The sequence below is a fragment of the Malania oleifera genome, chromosome 6 (assembly GCF_029873635.1).
Source record: "Malania oleifera isolate guangnan ecotype guangnan chromosome 6, ASM2987363v1, whole genome shotgun sequence".
NCBI classification, from domain to species: domain Eukaryota; kingdom Viridiplantae; phylum Streptophyta; class Magnoliopsida; order Santalales; family Ximeniaceae; genus Malania; species Malania oleifera.
Window position 1 is genome coordinate 34581515 of NC_080422.1, and position 17630 is coordinate 34599144.

Genomic DNA, 17630 nt, shown 5'->3' on the forward strand with positions numbered 1-17630 from the left:
ACGATGTTGGAGACCTAAGTCCCTTCCACTACATTCAACCGCTCCTCCAGCTCATTACAGCGGTGCTCGCTGGCAAATTGCGTCATACCGAACCCTGCGTCCAAAGTCGCCCTTGGTGGTAAACCAGTTGCTGGAAACCCGGGTATGGGTGTTGTGGGAATGAAAGTAGCCATGTTTGGTGGTGGTGGGCCATCAGTAAAAATCGGCTATGGCCCAAACGCCTATCTTGGAATTGTAGTGGTTCCGAAGACGTAGGCTGGTCTTCTTTCTTCTTCATCTTCTTCTATTTGCAGGGTTTTTCCTTTCATCATCATAGCCAAGATCTTTCTTATCTTATCATCTATCTCCTCCTACTTCTATTCCAGTCCCTTAGAGTCTGCTTTCCACTTATTCTAACATTATCTTGGTTTTCCTTCTGGTTTTGTAAGGATGCGTCGATATCTCAATTTTTGCGGTCCTATAATTACTTTGTGCTTGCTCCCTATATAGAAAGGTTCTTCTTTAGAAGGATGAATGCATGATCATGTTATTTAGATGCATGGATGAAATAAGAGGGTCAAATGCACTTAATGATTGTGTATGTAACCTATTTCACTCTAGCCAAGGTTCACAAGAAAAAATCGTCAATCATTTTCATTAGAAAAAGCTCTTTACATATCATTTTGGAGATACAAAAGCATTGAATGAACTAGACCAATCCTAAATCTGGAACCCCTGGCTTTCCCTTTCTTGAACTGCTCGTGCCCTTCCGGGCCAACTTTGGCTATTGAGGTATAGTACCAGTCACTTTCTGTAACAGAGCCCAGTACTTGGCCCCCCAGTAGCCGGCCTTTTCCATGAACAATTCTACCTTATCTAAGGCTTGCTTAAAGGTTCTTCTTTGTTCATCACACTGGTCCTCCAATTCCTATATGCGGAGGTCTTTCTCTTCAATCTTAGCTTTGGCACCGTCCAGCATTTTGGACTTTTGGTCGAGTGTAGCTCAGAATGCACTTCTTTCCTTTCTTAAGGCCACTACCTCCCTTTCTGATATTGTGAGTCGAGTCTTTTGCCGTTTGACTTCCTTACGGTAGAAAGTGACCAATTCTTCTTTATTTTGTCTAATCTTCTGCCCTTCAATTATTGTGCTTGTGGTCTCCACTTCTACTAACACTTGAGTCTAATTGGTAGGGGCTCTTGGTGTTTTCCTGATCTGCAGCTTCACTCTATCAGCTAGTCGTGATTCGTAGTTTTTATGAATGCCCAAACCCTGAGTGTTTGCTTCCACTGCGTGCACGCGCTTCCATGGCACTACAAATCCTTAGGCTTTCTACTGACTAGTGTCTGCTTCATATGTGAACTGGGCATCTACCAACCCATGCATCATAGGTATGAACTAAACGCCCCCTACCTATCTTCTGAACATGAGGGGAGCATAGGTTCTCCCTCCTTAAGGACCTAGCAATGGTACCCATGGGAAGCTTCCATATCTGTACACCACGTCGGGCCAGTCTATCCATGCTGTTTGCCAAACAAACCCTCTACTGGCTAGATGCCACAACCTTTCCTTCCACTCTCACCTACTGGCATGTGTTTCCCACTAAACGGTCACGAACTAATCCAAAGGGATTCTGATCATTGAATACGTTGGACAAAAGGATCCCCGACGACATGCAAAGTGACTCATTATCTAGACGTATAATAGTTGTAGACAGCACGTCAATCTGAAACGTCGCCTAGTTTGGCACTTATGGAGGGATCGAAAAGTTTCTGTCAGGATTCCGTGAACTAGATTGATTCCTACTTTCACCTGTGCCATGAAAGAAATAGTTGCGAGATCAATGGTTCCTAACTCCTTCAGAAATACCACCAGGCCATAAATGGCTAGAGCTAGTAGATGCAGCTGAGCTTCTTCCCCATCCCCCTTTTCCAATAACTCCTTTAAAAAGCACCAAGGGATTTGTGTATCCTCTATCCTTGGGATTTTAACTACAGTGACATCATGCAGTGCTTTCGCAAGAGATACTTCGGAATCATGCTGATATACCTTGTATGGCGTTGGTAACTTGCCGAGATGCAGGTGAAATTAGGAATAGCTTCCCAAGAGGGGGGGTGAATTGACTTTTAAAAATTTCTTTTTAATGTCCTTAACTTCTTTTAATATGTAACCAATTCTTTAACTTGTTTATCTATTTTTTCAATCAAACAAGAACTTGGCTTCTTTTAAACAATCAACAAGACAACTAATAAAACATTCAATCTTCAACCACACAAATAATTAAACTAATCAAGCCAATCAACCACAATGTTCAAACCAACAACCAATTTGACTGCCAAATATAAATTTACTTCAGCACTATTAGATTGATGGAAGCATTCCAGATTAGTATATCTAACTTTCAGCTTTTATGTTGTGTTCAGCCCTGTGGTAAATATGAGTTTGAACAAAGCCCTGTATATTTGAAATTTCTTCTTCAATATGATTTTCAATATAAAATCCAATTACTCTTTCCAAACTTCAGAATTCAAATAAACTCTTAAGTTAGCCAAGTAACGTACTCTCGTATGGTTTCCGTAAAGAATGGTTCAACCAACGTACTTCTTTTCAGTTTCCGCAACCCAAATCAAAATCAAACTTTAAGGTTTACTTGATTTCCAAATATACGTAGTTTATATAATTTTCAAATTTAAACCATCCACGCAATTTAAATATGTACTGAAAGTAAAGAATAGGGAAAGAGAGAGTGAGACAGAGATTTTTTCGAGATTCGGCTTATACCCAGCCTACGTCCTCACCTTTGAAAAACCACCAAAGGATTCACTAAACCTGTTCCATTGACGAGTGGGACAAAACCTTTACAAGCAATACCCCATGCTCAAACACTCCTTTACTAGGCTAGAGCCCGCCTCTCTAAACGATGTCCCCTCATTCGGTCACTCCTTTAGGCTAGAGCCCGCCTCTCTAAGCAATATCACCTTGCTTAGCCAACGATCCAAACAATCCTTGGAACGTCAAAGAACTACAGGAAACAAGATATAATATGCGTACAAATATACTCTCACAAAGAGCAAGTTAGTACAAGTTCAGCACTATATACTTCAATGTAAAATATCAATATGAAATAGAATGAAGCTCAAGTGTAGAATTTGCCAATGTCCTTCTTAGATGAGGATTAGTAGTAGGAATCCAAAGGAAGAAGGATCAACACTTCAGAATATCTTAACAAAAGAGATTTGCAATGAGTGAACAAGAGAACTTTGGAAGAATAAGAGTGCTTTCAGCTTCTCAAAACAGATTTTCCAATTCTTGTTTTGTTTTGATTTGCAAAACCATGTATTTATAGGCTTTCAAACTTGTTTCCTTGTTGCAAAAGTTTCCTAAGATAATTTCACAAGTTTTTAGAAAGTTTGGAGCTCAAGAAAATAATATTTAAAAAATAAAATTTTTGAAATTTCTACTCGTTAACAGTGTTCAGATGATTGAAGTCTCGGGTTCAGTCATCTGAGGGGGTTCTGCCTCTAAAACAAATTCAGAAAAAAAATCTTTAGATGATTGAACTTAATCTTCAATCATATGAATTTATTCTTTAGACATCTAAAGTTACACTTCGGTCGTCTGAAGTGGCTCTGTCTGCCGTTTATTCAGCTGAAGTTCCTCCCGTGAACAGTGTTCAGTTGGCTGATAGCTATGACCCTATTTCAGTATTTTACTCATAAATTTTTCTGTATAACTACAAATTAGGTTTTATTTGTGTCCAAAGAAATATAAGAGAAAATCCTACAACTTTCATGTTTAACACTTTTTAAAATAATGAGTTTTAGATAAATAAAAATGCATCTCAATGCGGATATATAAAAACCGATAGCATTTGGAAAAACTCTTTTTTGTGCTTTTCATTCCAAAAATGATTCTAACCTTCATAAAATAATTTTTGACCTTATAAAAATATTTTACAAGTATTTTAAAAGGTATCTAGGTCCAAGAAGTTAACCTAAGAGTTTCATAATATTTCAAACGATATTTAAACATTAAAGTACTTACATAAAGAGTTCTAAGACTTTTCTCATTCTAGGTTCTTGAGTCTTCATGTTTTGTCCTTAGATTGAGTCCATCTTTTATTCAAGCTTTCATATTCTTTGAACTTTCTCACTTTGCCTTTCTTTAGCTCTTTTGACTTTAATATTCCTTGACTTTCAACAACTTATTCATGTCCTCATATTCTTCAAATTTTAATATATCATCTTTAAATCCATGCTTTGACTCTTTTAAGTTTCATTTGATCCTTGTGAGCACTTTGACCATGTTTTCTCATATATGAGCCCTGAAATAACATTACTCACACAAATACGTTAAATTCCACTTGTTTGTTAGCATCAAAACAAGATAATAAGATTTCAAGTCATGTAAGGCCAACAACAGCAATGAAGTGTATTCTTCAGTGATGGGAGCCAGATCCACCCCATCCATGGTAAAGCAACAGTATACCGGATTCCAAAATTCTTCCAGAACCTTGATCACATGGGGGTTTACATATATGTGGAGTAAGAAGCCGATATGTCCGTGCGCCTAAGAAAATTTCAAACAGTGTTAAGGCATCCACCCTTTCCAGATGCTTTTTAGTTCTGTCATCGGACTAGAACAAGTATTCAAACTGACCCGGTCTAATACTTCAAACGTCAATTCATTTCCCATACTGTCATGCCTACGTGGATGCAATGTGTTAGTGACAAAATGACACAAGTTGAAGCAATATGTACAAACATAATACCAGGCGGAGAAGGGTGGAGCTTGTCCTAATCCCCAAGTGGGTCCATGCAGGGGTTTTCTATGGCTTTATCCTAAGCAAAGGATTTTGGATAAATAATGTGTGGTTAGGTTCTAATCCTTATTGACAACAAGTCCCCGGATTGAGACTCCATCCTCCCTCACATAGGTCTAGAAAGAGCTCGCACTAAGCAGAGTGGTTCACGGGTCCCCATAGGCCCTGCCACATGGGAACAAACACTATTACACCCTTATCTAATCCTAGCAAGGGAAATCCCGAGTATAGAGCTATGAGAGTGTGTGGGTTTATCATTTTTAGCCTGCACCCTCTACCCTATATTCATTCATTCATCATTCAAAATTAAACACATGCTTTATTCGCACACAAGTCATGGGAATGAGTGGTCACAAGCTTATGTTAAAACAAAGTATTCACAATTAAACACATGCTTATTCAGTCAATAATGAAAACAAAAGCCAAGCATTCATTCAATTTTACTCATTGGGGTTATTGATGGAGTACCTGCAAATGAACAAACTTATAAATAACACGTATAAAACCGGAAAGGAGTAATCCAAAAGGCTTGTTAGATTTGGATTCTAGGATAATCCTCAATTAATCATCGGCTCGATTCTCAAGTGTCCTTAGCGGAGTCGCCAAGCTATCGTGACGTCCCGGACCCACTAGAAGCTACTTTGGCGACGGGTGCAGCTGTAAACTGGGAAAAATGGGGTGAATTTTGAAAGACTATCTTTCTTGAAAAAATAATGTGTGATGGAGTCGCCACTAACCTTTTGAAGTGTGGTTAGAACACTTGATTGCTACCCTATTAGGGGTAAAATCCGTTTGCGTCACTAGAGTCGAGCTCGGGAGTACGGTTTCGCGAGGGGAAGGTATTAGCACCCCCTAAGTGCTCGTTCTTACGAACGGTACTAGATTAATCAAAAATTATCCCCAAATAAATTTAATAAGCCTTTCAAAATTACTCCCTTTCAAAAATCAAAGAAAATGAATAAAACAGATACTATATAGGTATTCCCTCAAAACCAGGGCAATCCAATACTCCAAAGAGTCCATGCCCTTGTTGCAATCATCAGAATGGAAAATCGAGAAAATAGTTTACAAAAATACACTCTCGAGATTTTGAAATCTTTATAAAATTTTCTAAGTGAAAAGTAATATTCCGGGAGGTTTTTGGAATTAGTTCGGGATGAAAACGATTTTCTGGGCCTAAAAGATATTTTTGTGATTTTTCTAAGTGTGAAAACATTTTGGTGATCTTTGATGTTTTCCCGAACCCTAAAATATCACAAATAAAATTAAGACGAAAACCGTGAAAACCAAAACTTGAAAATATTTTTGGAATTTTCTGAAATTTTATAGTTTTTTGTGAATTTTGGTGAATTTTGGGATTATTTGAGTGGAAATGACACGAACTGAATCGACTCGATTGCAGTTCAAAAGACCCAGCCATCTCGGGGAGAAAATCGAAAAGGTCAACCTGTTTAGGGTCTGGTCAAGACCGTGGAGTTTAAGGTATGGGTGTGAACTGAGTGCATAGGTGTGTGTGCAAGTGTTTGTGTTGTCAATGTGCTTGAATGTGTGTGCATGTGCATGGGTGTGTGCATGCATATGCATGAGCATTAAAATGCATGAGTGTGGATATTTTCAAAAAAAATGACTTGAAATATTTTTTAGGATTTTTTTCCTTATTTTTCTAGATTTTTTTCCATTTTCTTGAATTTCTATGAATTTTCATTTGAAGTTTTTTAAAAGGAAGTTATTTAAAATAAAAAATAAAAATGAAATAAATCGGGTGAGAATCGGTTCAGGGAGGGGGCAGGATCGGTCAAATGTTGACTGGTCCAGGAAGACTCATTTAAGGTCGGTCAAGGCCAATGCCATGCGTCAACATTTGACTGATGGATTGTATGAGATTCGGATGGGGACGTGGCGGCATCACGCTCATCATTGGCAGATGCTGATCGAACGGCTCCTGGTGAAACACGCACTCCTCTGCGTGTGTGGAGATAGGTGCTCCACGTGTCGACTGGCAGATAGAGAGACGGGGATAGTGAGCATTGAAGGCGGTTTCTAGTTCGAGGTGATCATAGCAATTGACAAGAATCAAAGATTCGATGGCTACGGTGAGGCGTGTCAGAGCTGCTGATGTGGGCGAGATCCTGACCATCCACGCGAAATCTCATCGAACCGTGATAGCCGAGTGTGTCATTGATGAAATCATGGTCGTTGATGGAAATAGTGATCCAATGGCAGAGGGAACACAACACCCCTCTACATTAATTACTTTGGAAACGAAATGGACACGTGTTGCCAGGAAGGTAGAAGGGCGAGCGGGCATTTATGAAGGAGAATCGGCAGCATTTAATGGTTCCTATATGGCACGATCTCCACCATTGGTGCAAATCAATGATCCAACACTATAGAAGGGTCTAACACACAGCTCGATTGAACGAGGGGCAAGTCAACGCATGGAGAAATCCTACGGTCCTCAGGCTTAAGATACTTAAGCCAAAAATTTATGTTATGTTCATTTTTTGTTCTTCATTTTCTCATATGCCTTCTCTCTCTCTTCTCTTCTCCCTTCTCTCACCCTTAGCTCTCTCGTCTCTCACCCTCTTTGCAACTCTCTCTCTCTCTCTCTCTCTCTCTCTCTCTCTCTCTCTCTCTCTCTCTCTCTCTCTCTCTCTCTCTCTCTCTCTCTCAGTTCTCTGGTCTCTCACTCTCTCTACAACTCTCTCTCTCTGCTTCTTCTTCTATGTTCCTCTCTATTCTCTTTAAACTAAATCCAAAAACCCTAGGGTTTCTATGACATCATCCTCCCTTCTCTAAAACTCTCTTTTCTCTTCTTTCAATCTCTCTCCGTAACTCTCTTTATTTTTCAGACAGAGGCCCTTTTTGTCTCCTCGCGCTCACTCCCTCAGCCTCTCTGAAGTAGGCTAGAAGGAGGCTCGAGATCCTAGTGATTAGAAAACAAGGAAGCTCTAGGAAACACCTTAGAAAGATAAGAGTTTTTTTTTTTTTTTTTTATGTTTTTTATTCTGTTTTCTATTCTCCTTCCTTTTTTGTTTGTTTTTTTTTTTTTTTTTTTTTGTGAAAAATACCAGTGACGTGTGTGATGTGTTGATCTAGTATTGATGATGGTTCAGTTTTAGGGTTTCGGTTGTTTGTGCGAGGGTGAAGACAAGTTACTCTCGTCTCAGTCTAGGTGAGTTAGTGGGTGAGTGAAATGTGTAAGTCAAACCTAGGTTGACTCAAGTCAACCCGGGTGAGTTGAGTGAACTCGGGTGACCCTATCTGAGCCACGTTGGCTCTGTCACATGCTCGAGTCACGTGTGGGCTTTTGTGTTTTCAAATTCAATTTTGGACTCTCGGTGTTCAAACTAAAATGGGCTCAGGTTTGAATCTTGAGTGGGTCTGGGGGTATGTTTAGATTAAGTTGGGCCTTGGTCTTAAATAGGCTCTGGGTTGACCTTGAAAAGGGGCTTAGGATATAAGACATACCCGGTTTACTCCTTTAACACAGGGGTTGGCCTACTTCAATTTTAAAACAAGGCCCGACTTACTTCTTTTAAAATAGGGGTCGGCCCACTTCAATTTTTAAAACCCGGGCTCGACTAATTTTTTTAAAACAGGGGTTAGCCCACTTCAATTTTTTAAAAACAACGCCCGACTTACTTTTTTTTTCTTTTAAAAAAGGCTGGACCAATTTGAATTTTAAAACGAAGCCCATGTGATTTTTAAAAACAGGCTTGGGCTAGTTCAAAATGGGTACTAGGTTGGGTAATTTCAAAAATGGGTCTGGGTTGATCTTTTGAAAACATCTTGGGTTGGTCTTTCAAAATAGGGTCAGTGGGCTTTGAACCCAAACCCGTGTTTAGGTCAAGGAATTTGGGTCACATAGTTGAGGGTTCATATCTCAAATTTGATGCAAGTTCGGGTAGGGGTCTGAACTTGAATTTGAAACCAGAGGCACTGGTGCTCACACATACGCTGCACATCTTAATTCAGTATGTAACCTAAACAGGAAATGGAAAGTAGGTTCTTACCTCGGGATTTCTCTCCTCCACCTTTACTCCTCTCTCTTGTGTTTGTCAGAATGATTTGGTTGTCTATTGTGAGGTTTGGTTCCTAGCAATTCCGATCAACTCCTCCTCCTTCTTTCTTTTCCAAATTTGGGCGTCTGGTTGCTTCTGAGTTTGGTGTCTAATCGGTCTACAACACTGCCCGACTTCTCCCTCCCGGCTCTCTACAACCAAGCAGAGCTTCCCCTCTCAAATTCTCACCCTCACTATCTCTCAATTTGGGCATGGTGTCTCTGTATTCTTTGTGTGTTGCTACAATGCTGAAACTCCCTATTTATAAGGAGTTCAGGAGTGCATTTTTGTGCCAATTCATTGCCAATTCCCCACCAACAGCCTGCGTTAGGGAATAATTCCTTGCATGTGACTCCTTTTTCCTGATTTTGTGAATTTTTTATTTCCATTTTTTTTTGTGCGCAGGCGAGTTGCCTAGGTGGCGACTTGCAGGCATTTGTGATGCTTCCAATTGGTAGCACCAGATAGGAGGGCATGGAATCCTCTTTTTGTTTTTTCTTTTTGCATTTTCCTTTTCTGCTGCTAACCAACTTCATTCTTTCCTCTCTGCGCAGGTGGGTAATCCAGGTGGCAAGCTGGGACTTGCGGGCATTTTGGGGCTTCTAGTTGGCAGCATGAGATTGGAGGGCATGAAATCCTCTTTATATTTTCGTCTTTTATTATTAGTTTTTGTAATTGCATTTATTTTTATTTCTTGGCATGTTGATGTACCCCTACTCCCTAATTTTGTAACATGCTGATGACACTTGAATCCTCTTACAATATTTGTAACTTGTGCATGTACCCCCCATGTGTAACGTGTACCTCACTGTGCACTCCCTTGTTATTAAAGACAATTTATTTTATTTTGAGTTCTGAGTTGACCAATAATTTTGACCGGATAAATTGACCAATTTTTTACTAATTAGTTGACCAATTTTGACGAGATTAATTAACTAATTTTTACAAAATTTGACTAAATTAGTTCACCAATTTTGACCAAATGAAATAGGATATGACTTTAATTCCCAAATGAATCCGTTTTGAAAATTTAAGACCCAATTTGAAGCCGAAAAACTTATTTTAGATGATAAGGAATCCCTAGACTCGAATTACGGAAAAGGATTAGGTTTTACTAAAATTGGACAAACTCAATTTAAATGACTTAGTAAAAACCCAATTTGAACCTTTTTATTTTTATTTTTGTAAATATGCTTTTATTTTGATGGAAACTAAAGAGAACGATTCCTAGTGAGAACCAATATTGATGACAGATGATTAATAACATTTTAAGAAACTCAAGCCTACAGGAAACATATACGGGATTCAAAGGAGAGAAAGTGGTTTTGAACTCAGCTAGATTTAGAGATACTCGACTTAAAAGGACTCAACTTTTAGGCTTTTAAGACTCAAACCTCAATACCTAAAGGGAATTGATTTTGAAATTAAGGGTCCTATATCAAAACAAAGATTAATTTTGTAACTAAAAGTGTTAATTAAAAAAAATCATCATAGACCTGTCTTATCAGTTTGCTTAGAAATCTAAGACTTGAACTGAACATTTACAAGATTCAACTCTAAACCATATTGGGGTATCGAAAATGTAATCATATGTGAAATTATTATTTTGTTTTATAAAAAACCAGATTCACTAAAATATTTTGTGATCTATTTATAGTCGTACTTGTTTGGTACAAGTAGTAATCTATCATTTTGTTAGTGAGTTTTTGAAAAGGGGAAAGAGGCCTAAAAAAGCCTTTATTTTTTTCTCTTGAAAATTGAGTTCAGCAAAGGGTATTGGACCCCACCGAATGCTATCAATTATGATGTGAGAAAAGCCTTGCGACGATTAGGAGTCTGACCATAATGGGGAATACGGCGGATATTTTAATTACAAGAATATTCTATATAGATTCTGCTAATTCATGATGTGGCAGGCCCCACCTCCGGTGAATAGTTTAATGCTTTTAGAATAAGCAATAATTATTAATGAATTTTCTTAGAAAGATCTTCATCAATATGGAATATTTTAAATACTAAAATATTCTAAGTAGATTCTGCTAATTCAAGATAAGCTCTATGAGAGGAAAGTCACATCTACACGTATATTAATAAAGGCGGGCATGGTACATAAGATTAATTTTTAATAAATATATTTATAAATATCAATTTTTATAGATAGTATTCAGAATTTGTTATATTAATATTTGAACTCATTAAAGTATTATAGGATCCATATCATTAAAATTCATACAAAATTATATTTCTCATTTCTTTTAAATGTAAATGTTAATTTGAAATTTAAAAATAAATAAATTTTAAAAAATCTTATATTAATGAACAATTCCTTTCAAATCTTTCTCATTTTTAGTATTAAAAATAAATTTATTTAAAAGTAATCACTATTAGTTTCAAATTAACTATTTGTTTTCTTTTAACATGAAGAACTTTTTAGTTGTCGAATTTGAGTCCTTACATTAATAGAATGGGTAATAATGTATTTGATTATTTTATTTTTTGAATTAATTTTTTAAACTTTGATATACCCAAAAAATATCTTAACTAACAACGAAGAATGGTTACTAAACATTATTAATTTTATTTAATGCACACACATTTATGAGAGAGAATAGTTACAAAATTATACTTAAAATCTTCACATAAATACCCATAAAACCTCTTAACCCCCAAAAGTATTGATAGAGGGTCAACCTCTACCACTAAAAAAAAAGTTTGGAAAAGTGTAATTATATCATTCATATCCACTTTTTTCTACTGTTGTAATTCATAACCCCTCATTAATCCCTTACTTAGGCATTAGAGTAATTTCTCGGAGCACGTCCCGAGTCCTTCACGCCATTCTTACTTGATCTTTTCTAAACTTAAAAAAAAAAAAATCAGTTCATGGATCTTTCAAGCATTAGAAAACTTTGTAACCTAACCTAGTATATTAAAAAAATTAATAAATTGAAATATTTAAATATGTTGATGATAAATTACTAAATCTTATGTTTTTCATTATTGATATTAATTTCCCCATTAAACTCGAATGATTTTAGTATGTCACATTTTTAATAGCATCATTCTGATTTTCTAAGCATTCTACATTTTGGTTAAACATATAAATTTTAAATTCATAAATCATTTCATTTAATATTAAATTTCATCCGAAGTTGCAACTATTGAAATTCAAAAAATTAAGACAATGAAAATCAAAAATAAAAATCCAAAATCCAAAAAGAAAATAAAAATTAAAAACCCACCACTTCTTTGATTAAAAATTTTAAATTTAAAACGTTGATTGAATAAAAGCTCATTTTTTTATCCTTAAACCAATAAAAATTAAATAATAAAAAAATAAAAAATAGTATAAGTACTATAATAAAATGAAAATTACTACAATTATTTTGCTTATTGAATTTCAAAACTTACTTTTTTTTTTCTTATTATTATACCTGACAAAGTGGATCAGGTTGGATAATCCGTGGCGGATTTGGCGGATTATCGAAGGAAGAAATTATAAATAAAAAAAAAAGATTTGTTTAAAGAAAGAAAAGGATATGTCTATAAGTGAGGGTAAGGAGAGGAATTCTAGAAAAGATCTCTTAGAAGAGAGATAAGGATCCAAGTGAAAAATATTTCATGGGGTTAAATAAGGAGTTTTGCAGAAAGAAAGAATGAAAAAGAGAAATTAATATCTCATTCATTGTTGTTGGGTATTTGGGGAGTAAATCAAAGTGAGAGTATCCTCTACTTGATCTAGGATTTTTGTTCAATATGATTAGTGTCTAACCATTAACTTCGTTCATTTCTACTTGTTTGTGTAGGTTTTGTTTGATGAAGCATGTTAATTGATGTTTTTTTTTATATTTGGATGTGCATGTTTAATACTTCATGATTTCTCCACTAATTTTTTTTTTCAATAATGTATATTAGACGTGTTAGGGCATGTTTCTATTTTAATAGCATAAAAAAGCATTTCTAAAAGTAAAAATTGCATATTTTATCAAAATTCACATGTAACGATCAACCACTCGTTGATTTGAAAAAGTAGTTGTTGCCTACCAAGTAGTCAACCGCCCCTCTACAAGTGAATCGATCGTCAAATCCTAAAATTGCATATTTTTGCACTTTTTCATGACTTTTTTTTTTAATGATTTCAAGTGTTTGTGAGTCTATACACTCTTTAGAGTCTGTTTGATTAAGTCTAGATGCTATTTTGTTCAAGATATTTATAATTTTTCATGAAAAACCAAGTTTTCATTCCAAAAAAGAATTCACATGCATTTTCAAAAAGTTTTCAAGGTTTCCAATCAATTTTTGGAGTTATATAGGATGTGACTTTATGGATGTTCTCCAAATCCTTTCTAAATGAAAATTTAAAGGAGTTTGTGACTCTTACAAAAAATCCATAATTTTTCAAGTTAAAATAAGAAAAAAAATATTTTTCAAAGTAATCACCCATGAAGTTGCTTGAAAATGGAAAATAAGATTTCTTTACACTTTAATTTGATCTTACTGGTTTACATAGTTTTCAATGAAAAAGAATAATTATTTAAAAAAAAAACAAATAATTTTTCAGCAAGACTTCAAATGGTTTAAATGGAACCAATGTTTTCAAGTGTATTTCCTAAAATCATGAAAATGTTTTCTAAAAACTTTTTTTGAAACATTTTGGTGAACTACAAGTGACTTTATCCCTCAAGTGGAAGATTTGTAGATTATGTCAGCTCTCTAAAGTCTAAATGTTTTCTTTGTCTTTCTATTTTTTTTTCTTTGATTGTGTATTTTGTTTAAGGATTTTGAAAAGGTACTTATAGCAGAATTTTCATGGGACATATGCCTTTGCATGAACTTTAAGAAAATCTTTTTCAAAAAGGGTCGAAGGATAGAAGTCTAAATTTCAAAAAACAAAGTAGAAAATTTTGCAAGCGATCAACCGTCTAGTCTTGCAAGTATATACTTTTGCTTATTTATTTTTTTTACCTTTTTTTAAAAAAAAAAAATTGAACTTTTAAGTGGAAGACACATACACTCGCATAAGATAAGTGCAACAACCATTCTAGAAACAAGTTCTTTAAGGTGTTAGATCTTTTAAATCTCAATTTAAGAAAATTTAAAAATCTAACTTACTTATTCACAATGATACTCCCAAATCATATCTCTTTTAAGAAAGATTTTACTTTATTCTACAGTTTCAAATATTAATTAATTGTTCTGCTTAATTGAGGTGCATCAGTGGCTCATTGGGCGATGACAATCTAGCAGTTGGTTGTAATGTAATGCAAAACATTTTGAACATTGCAAATCTTTGTCCTTCTTCTTCTATTAGAAATGGAAAGTTTCATGGTTCAAATTGTAAACTATGAGGTCTTAGGTCCATCCAAGTCTATTAGTTAGGGGTGAGTAAAATTCGATGAAAACCAAATTACCCGAATTTATCGACTCAATTCGGTTGGTTCAATTCGTTTAAAAATAAGTTAAGTTTGTTTCGATTTTAATTTATTGGGAAATTCAATTTTTGAGTTTCATTTTGGTTAGAGATAATTTTTAATTTCAGTTAACCAAATTATAAAATAATAATAATAATAATAATAATAATAATTAATATGCATATATATATATATATATATATATATATATATATATATATAAAACTCTAATCGGGCGGGGGAATGGCCAAATCGGGGATTTTAAGTTTAGGGATTAGAGTTCCAACTTCCATCTCCACTCACAGTCTCCATTCCAACCTTCACTCCACTCTCCAATCTCTAGCCTCAACCTCGAGCGCTACTCACCACTGGACCTGGACTAGTCGCACTCCACTCTATAGTTGCCTAGTCGATTTTCCCTTCCCAACTGTTGTTCCATTGTCTTGCCCATGCCGTTGCCTTGACACTCGTTGTTTGTTGTGCAAACAATCAACGATCTGACACCAATTTTTGTTCGCGAATGTGCAATAGAAGCCCTCACAAACTCACGAATTGATCAACAAACAATCAATGCAATCCCTTAATGATAAACTATACTAAAGAAACAATCATTTAACAATGAGAAAAACTAAAACAATGATCAAAGACATAAGATTTACCTGGTTCGGCAATTTTCCTATGTCCACGGGAACAACAACAACTCTGACTCTCACTATAAACAATGTCAAACTTACAATAGGGTTACAAATCATTGATTATATATGAGCCTTATGCGTAGTGAAACCTTAGATCATATCTAAACCATCCCTATAGCAATCTTCGGAGGAAAATCCTTCAATCTACCCAATCTACCGATCTCCTGATTTGAATTCTGTGACTTGTGTCGACTAAAATCATCAACGTTTTAGGCCAACCCATCAACAGTTTGAAGTCGAGAGGAGTCCCTGAAATTTTTCCTGAAACCATCGACAGTTACAACCCAAACCGTTGACGCTTATCTCTTTTCCTGAAGCCTTCTCTCTTACTCTTATTCTTCGCTTCACAAAGCTTTCCCAATGCATACATTCCACTTAAATATGAGTCATATCCCCAAAAATCTCTACCTTGGTGAATATTCACCACTTAGGGAATCTGAAAGCATAACGGCTACTCCATTCGGGACAGTAGATTGGGACCGTCTCTCGTCTAGCACCTGGAGACTTTGATCAAATCCAAGTAATGCCTAAACTTGTTCATTGTGACCGACTTTGTCAGTATATCGGCCACATTGTCAGACGTATGAACATTCTCAAGTAGAAGTTCTCTTGAAGTAATCAGTTCTCTAACCTTGTGATACCACACATCAATGTGCTTTGTCTTTGCATGGTACACTTGATTCTTCACCAGTTAGATGGCACTCTAACTATGACACTACAGCCGAACTCCACCTTACTTGACACCCAGCTCTCTAACCAACTCCATAAGCCACAACGCTTTCTTGGTAGCCTCAGGCACTGCCATGTACTCTGACTCAGTAGTAGATAAAGCTACAAGTGACTGCACCGTAGATGATGTAGGACGGGTAAAGGTGGCCTAGTATTATGGTTCAACCCTCACACAAGCACATTTACTCAAGACACTTTGATTTAAGAACTCAATTAACTAAACATAAATACAATAAATCAAGCTTCATTTCACATGTTGTTGAATTTTTAAATGGTGTATGATATGCTGTCTAGAAAATAAATCCCAAGAGTTCTTTCGCAAAGGAATCAAGTTAAATACGAAAAATATGATATTTCAATATTTCAAGAATGTAATTCTATGTTAGCACAATTATATTCCCAAAATTGATTTTAAATTAGAAAGTATCAATATTGCAATCTCAGGGTTCAAAGGGCTTAACGAACATACAATTACAGGGTTTTCAAGCAAAGGCCTACAAGATAAAGTAATGGTTTATAATCAAATATGGCTTAGAAAGATTACAACCTTACCAAAGGAAATTTTTGGGAAGACTGGAGATTATCCAACATAGGATTAAGCAAGATGCAAGAATATAGATAAACTTCAGGAATTCAAAGGTTATTTCAACTGGGACTATGGGCTTCAAACAAAAGTTCACAATCAGACAAGGCTTAAGAAAAATACCAATCTTACCAATGAAATTTTTGGTTGAATTTTTTTATGGTTCACAACAAACTCAGATCACGCCAAATAAATCCTTGGAACAAGCTTCGGAATGCAGCGATGGTAATGGAACTATGTGAATATAAAGTGGTTGTGTGGGTGTGTGATGGTGTTGGCCCTATGGATGTGTATGATTGGGTGGTATTGTGGGTGAGTGTGGGATATGTGGAGATGAAGTTGCTAGATAGAATAGTAGACTCTCACCACTTGATCTCCGGGAAGAACGATGTAGCCTCTCACTACACAATCACAAGGATTGGACAACCTTTTCAATTCAATGTCAATACTCTCTGTTTTTTCTTACAATGATACAGGACATATATAGACTAACTAAAGGAAAAGGGGAAGACAAGCTATTAATTAGCTAAGCTAGCATGGGGGACAAGACAATAAAAACACTTACAACTCCCACATAAGTATGGGAGACAAGAAAAGTAAATACAACATAACTTACAAACACTCCAACTTACTAGACATAATAAATGATAACTCAACTTTCTAACACTCTCACATGCAAGCAAGCTTGGTTGTCTTGCAATATTACACATTAAACAAAAGTCAAAAGAAACTTAAACTGTGTGGGGCCATCTGGGACTCGAACTCGCTTGTTTTGGTGTTCAGATGATGGTATTTTTGACTAGGTCGCACCCCCAAGGCTCCTAGTCACACTCCTGGTCGAAGTTCTCAGGGATTCTTTAGTGTGCAGGCGACCTGGTCGCACCTCATGGTGTCCTAGTCGCGCCCTGATCGAGGCTCTTAGGAAAATCTGCGAGCTGCTGATGGAAAATTTGAGCCTCAAATACTCTTCAATATTTGAGGCATAACCTTCGCTATAAGTGTAACCCCTCGGACCCGCCACGTGGGGCCCGGAGTGTTAAGAGACCAACATGCATATCTGATACCATTCACATAATGGAATAAATTAAACAACCTCAAACATAATACCGGAGTTCTATATTCACATAAACAAACCCATAAAGTATAACCACATTCTTAATATTACAAAACTTGAATAAAAATATATTAAAAATAAAACTAAATACATATCCGTTCTGATATCCAACACACAAAAACTAACCCTACCCTGGAGTTTTCTAAGCTCGATCACCTGGAAAACCTAAAAAGATTGTTAAATCGATGGGGTGAGACATCTCTTAGTAAGGAAGAAATAATTTACTATAGTGTGT